Source organism: Monodelphis domestica, chromosome 1, assembly GCF_027887165.1.
Source record: "Monodelphis domestica isolate mMonDom1 chromosome 1, mMonDom1.pri, whole genome shotgun sequence".
Classification (NCBI taxonomy): domain Eukaryota; kingdom Metazoa; phylum Chordata; class Mammalia; order Didelphimorphia; family Didelphidae; genus Monodelphis; species Monodelphis domestica.
In genome coordinates, this window is record NC_077227.1 from 667,760,515 (window position 1) to 667,766,514 (window position 6,000).

Sequence of the window (6,000 nt, forward strand, 5' to 3'; positions counted from 1 at the left end):
CAAGATAATGTAGAGAGAAGAGAACCAAAGAGAAGTTGTCCAATGTATTTAATATAAATATTGTTTCTGTTATTATACGTTTTATTTAACTAATTGTAGACTGTGCATGTTATTCTACATTAGTTTTCTTTGCTCTGTATCAATTTATGTCTTCTCATATTTGGGATTCTTCACATTTGGCTCTTCTTATAGTATAACAATTTTCCATTAATTTCTTTAGTCATCTACTCTAATTATTGGGTGAATAGCTAAATTACAGTTTTAGGCTATTGTAAATAGGAATATTAGGAATATTTTTGCTTGTCCTCTGTCCCCTCTAATGGTTCAACTGTGTCCTTGGGGTATAAAGTAGAAGTAGTATTATGGGGTTAAAGACTATGAACACTAATGAAATTCTTTGTATAAATCGATGTTGCTTTTCAAAAAGACTGGTGAGTTTAGATTTTATATGAATACAAAAGTTGGAAGGGACTTTAGAGATGTTCAAGTCTAACCCTTTTATCTTATAGAAGAGAAACTAAGATTCAGGTAGGCCAGGAGATTTTGAGCTGGACAGGACTTTTGAAATTTCCAAGTTTTTCTTTCTACAGAGGAAGAAACTGAGACTCCCAGAAGTTCTGACTTGCCTAAGGTCACGTAGCTAGTTAGTGGTAGAATTGAGGCCACAGTTGTTCTGTTCTGCCTATCAGAATATGAAGCCTTCCCAAAATAACATAAGCACAAGTTCCTGAAACAGTGAGAGAGTCTTCCCCTTCATACCGCTTTAACCATCTTAGGAAGAGGGATAGAGGAAGGGATTGAAACTGACAGAAAGGTTGAAGTGATCCTTGCTGCTAGGGAAGCTGAAGCAACAGAGAATGTTTTGAATACTGAAAAGTCAAGAGCTGGATGGAGACAGTGATGCTGATTATACTCAAAGTGAGGAAAACAGGAAGAAGATTGCTTCAACCTTTGATTGCTTAATTATTTTTTGCAGAAAGACAGTCCATTGATTCAATATTGCAAAGCAGTGCTGCCCAGGTAGTTATGGGGCTGTCCTTCAATCTGTGCTTGACTTTCAAGAGAAAGAGCTAAGTTACGAACATGAAAGCTGAGATCAGGAACTTATTTGAGAAAGAAAGTTCCTCTGTGAACCTTGAGGATAGGGCACTCAGGCCAAGTGCACCAAAGGTTTTACATTTGCAGTGAGATGCAATAATTGACTGAACAAACTGATTTCAAAAGCCCCTTCCAACTCTACTTAGCTATATTTCTATGATGATTTATAATCAGAGCTAATCATAAGATTGAAAGCTTGTTTGAAAGATTGAAAGAAGGTGATTGTAAAATTTAAATTTAATATCCAATAACTCCAAGTATTATATTTTATAAAGTTTATTAGTAATCACTTGAAGGAGACATAAAAGAAACAAAATTAGAAAGCCTAAATAAAAAACACATGGGTAAAATTCTCCTGCCTGGCTCTTACCCAACCTTCACATCCACATTTTAGGGAAGAAAAGAGAGGACAGAGTTACACAAAACTTATCTTCCCTACATTAGTCCTGTATAAATGGAGATTTTGAGTATTTGGACTTCATCCCCCAGAAGTCCCTTAGTATTTCCCAAAATTCCCTTTTCTTGTTTCCTGTGTTTTGTGTGATTGCATTTAAGTGGCTATAACTCCTCTCTCTCTCTTTTTGGACCTGCAACCAGGCTGAATTCAGGCAGTTCTTTTGCCCTAGTTATTATTAATAAAACTTTTAAAATATAATACTTAGTTATTGAATATTAATTTTAAAACTCACATTTTTGGCTTACCATGAAGAGATGAAAATTCTCAAAAATTTTTGAGCAGATAGCCTTACAGTAAGATAATAAGTTTTCCCCATCATTGCCCACCACAAGAGTCTGGTGGTGGGGTATGCCTGTGCTCCTGCCCCACCCAACCACCTGCTGCTACCTGCTGTTTTTCCTGTCTATCTGCTTGTCCAGGATTCCTCACCACTCTCCATTCATCTTGGAGCCCCCTCTTGCCAAGACCAGACCTGCCACAAGAGCTTGCCAATTCCCAGCCATTTTTTTCCACAGAGGGTGACATATAAAAATCTGTCCACCCCAATCCCTTTCCACACTCCACATGTGTGTTTCTAGCCTGCCATAGTCATTTTTCAGTATGGAAAAAAGCCACACTTTCTTATTTTCAAGCAGATTTTTTTTAAGCTGATCCTGGACTCCTAGATTAGAAGGCTGTTACTAAAGGTTTTTCAAAGGGAGGGCAGTTCATTCCAAATCAGTAGATTTAAAGTCAGTTTGGGGGAATGTATGTTTTTTTTCTTTTTTCTCTTGACCCAAAACACCAAGGAGAAATGAGAGAAATTTTTTTCTCTCATATGCAAATATGCTATTGTTTTCCCTGGAAGTTTTGCTTCTTTCTGTTTACTTTATAAACAACCCTATAAATAAAGTTCTAAAAGTCTTAAATTCTCTCAACATGCAGAGTGGAGATTCTGCCCTGTGCTCCCTTGAGGAAATTCAGAATTCTGAAAAGCAGAATCTAAATGGATAATAAATTTGGGGGGAGGGGAAGGAAACTTTAAAGAGATCTGGAAGCTTATATAGAACAGGTCTATTGGGATTGGTGAAAAAGATTTTGACTGCACTGCCTGCCTGTATCTTCTAATTAGTTTATATTATTGTATTTGCTGATTGCTTTAAGGTTGAAAATTTTTTAAGTTTATTTGTATTAATCTAGTCAATACCTTTCTGTAATACTGAATCATTTTAAGCTATTATGTTTTGCCTATATTGATCTTTAATTTGTATCTTTACCTCTGCTGAAGAACAAAATATCACTGTATGAGCCCATGAACATCTTGCTTAAAACCCTTGTCACTAGATCCATTGAAGATCACGTTGCCTTTGTTAATTGTCCAATAGATGATGATGGATGAATTTCAACAAAACTGGTTAAATTGTGTGCAACCTTTGGAGAATTTAATGAGCTAAGAATTTAAATGGTAATTGTAAGGGGTCTTCAGAAATAATTTTAGTAACTAGTAGTTTCTGAAAGGATGATTTTTTAAAATATAATTTTATATATATATTATAAAGAATGTTGTATTAAAGGTAGCCAAGGTGTTTAGATGAATCAGGAAGTCAAAAAAAGAGCTCCTGCAAAACTCTTCATTTTAATTTACTTCCACCAGAACAATCTAGATTTCCTGATGATGTTCTAGACCCAAATAAGTTTTACTCTGTTTAAAATTATATTTACCAAGGTTGAAAGAATTGCTACATCTGTAAAAATTGTGATAATCAGTTCATAGGTTTTTTAATGCCATACAGCAATTTATGTGAAATATGATAGTGGGTTTGTTTGCTACTGTCATTAACTGTGCTATTATGAATTTTGGGGACTTTGGTACTTCTTTGAATGTGCATTATCTACTGTATTACTGTTTTATTCTGAAAATCATTTGTACTCACATATGGCTGACACAGTGTGTCACTGATTTTAAGCTATATATTTTTGATTTTTAAACTTTTTTATTATTGTTTTTCCTTGAATGTGCAATATAGTATCTGACTTTTTTTCTCTCCTTTTTGTATTTGAAGCACATGTCAACAGTATTGAGAAGATTTTCTTTAACTTTTTTTTTATTTTGCAGTAATATGTTTTAAATACATTTGTTTTAATATTAATGCATACCCAAAAGCTTTAGACTATAAAAATGATGCCCTTGATTGTTTAAAAGAATTATGGGACTTTGCTTAATGATTCTGATTCCAGAAGAAGATAATATACAAAACAGCCACTGTACAGTGCTAAAGAAGCACAGAGCACCTGCACTTTGCCTATGAAGGACAAGGTCAAAGAGAACAGATCCCAATGGGATTGATGAAATTTTGAGCCAAGACAAGAGGACTTGAACTTGTTTGGGGTTCGAGGTTGCGGCTGTTTAGTCTTCCTTGTCACACATTCTGCCAAGTATCTCAAATTTGGCTCCTAACTGGCTCCTATAATCTAGTCCCTTTTCTGTCTTTCATGATGTGGCAAACTTTCTATAGTCCTGGCTCCTGATTGGGTCAATGCATAATTGCTTAAATCATTTTAATTGGGGCCTGATTCAAGAACCTGTTATAGATTTGTTTTTCCTTTACTTAGATTTTTTTAGACATAAGACTTTTACATTTTGTATTTCATCCACAAGTTATTTTTTCTCTCTTATTTGGATTTTTTCATGTTTTTGATTTTCTTTTACAAATTGATTCATATATGTCATAACTCAGTCATGCATCCCTGAGTGCTCCCTGTGTTTGTTATTATTAATTTGAAGAGGGACAAGTTATTGTTGTGAGCTTTGATTTAAATATGAGCAATTTTAGGATAAGAAACTTGCTACCTCCCAGAATCTAGAATGCACCATGAAGGTAGATGCTTGCAGAGACCACATGCTGCCCCAGAAGATGCAGAGTGGACTTTGGGATGTGAATTGAACTACTGGGTGTTGAAATGCCTTTGTTTTGAATGTATACTCTAATGCCAAAGAGGACTGCCCCCAAATTGGCTTTTTGTCAACCTAGTAATCATTGGTTTTGTTGTCTTTTCCTTTTATACACAAATTATTGCAATTTTTAAGTTGATTATGTTTCCATGATCCTTTTGGGGAAACTGATTTCCCAATAGGATCATGGAGGGTATGTATAAATGGAGATTTTGAGCCTTTGGTCTTCATCCCCCAGAATTCCCTTAGTATTTCCCAAAATTCCCTTTTCCTGCATCCCCACATTTTGCGTGATTGTATTTAAGTGGCTGTAACTCCTCCCTCTTTCTCTCTTTTTCGACCTGGCTGAATTCAGGCAGTGATTTAGCCCTAGTTATTATTAATAAAACTTTTAAAATATAATAGTTATTGAATATTAATTTTAAAACTCACAATACATTAAGTGAGAAGGAACATGGGAAGCTAGGTAAGAGAGTTCTGGGAGAGCAAAATTCTAATTATACATAAGTTAGAGATCAACTTCTCCAGTCTTCATTTTTGCAGATGTGAAAACTGAGACACAGGTAGGTTGAATGGTCTTCCAAAATCACACATACAGGTAACAAGTGTCAGATCCAGGAATCAAAGAAAACTCTTTTGTTTTTTAGACAAGAACTCTTACTGCTATGCCACCTTGATCCAAAGCCATCAAGAAAAGGTCAAATTATGTTTGGTAGATTTTGTATATCATAGCAGGAAGTGCATAATATATATTGAAAATTTCCATGAAAAAAGTTTGAAACAAAAGAGTTATTGTTTTAATGATTAATCTTTAGTTTTCTAGAACTATCTATTGACCTATCCATTCTTGAAAATGGAGGAGACACTGTAATAAGAGAATGCCTCTTGGTTCAACCAACATTAACTTTAGCTAACAAAGGCTTTTAAGGGTTCTTTATAGAGGCATCCTCATCTCGTTTATACTTGACCACTTGAGATTTTTCCCTCTTTTCACATCCATGTAAACAAGGAGTACCAAACACACAGCATGTGACCCATTGCCACTCCAAAATGTAGCCCAAACAGATGAAAATATAAATGAGAAATATTTAACAAAATAGATAAAAATACAACAAAATGTGGACACTGTTACATTTTAAAACTGTCAATATATATAAACTGTATAACTGAAAATCTGCTACCCTAAAAAAGAACCACATTTCCCAGCAGCCCACTGACTTCCTGTCTTTACATACTTCCTGTAGAAGGAGGATACCCTCTTTTTGGCCTTGTTGGGAGCATGGCAGTACTGAGTGGGGATTTTTAAATGGATAATCATCCATGGGCAAATGGTCTTTATTTTGTGTCCTCTTTATTCCTTTATTTCTAAAGATCCTTAATAAATCTCCTAAAATATAATATTTTTATTGAGATGAATTTTAATTTTTACATTGATGGTAACCACTAGTTGAAGAAAATCCTCTCAATTTTTTAAGATAGCCTAGATAATTTTTTTAAGCCACATTTCTCCTAC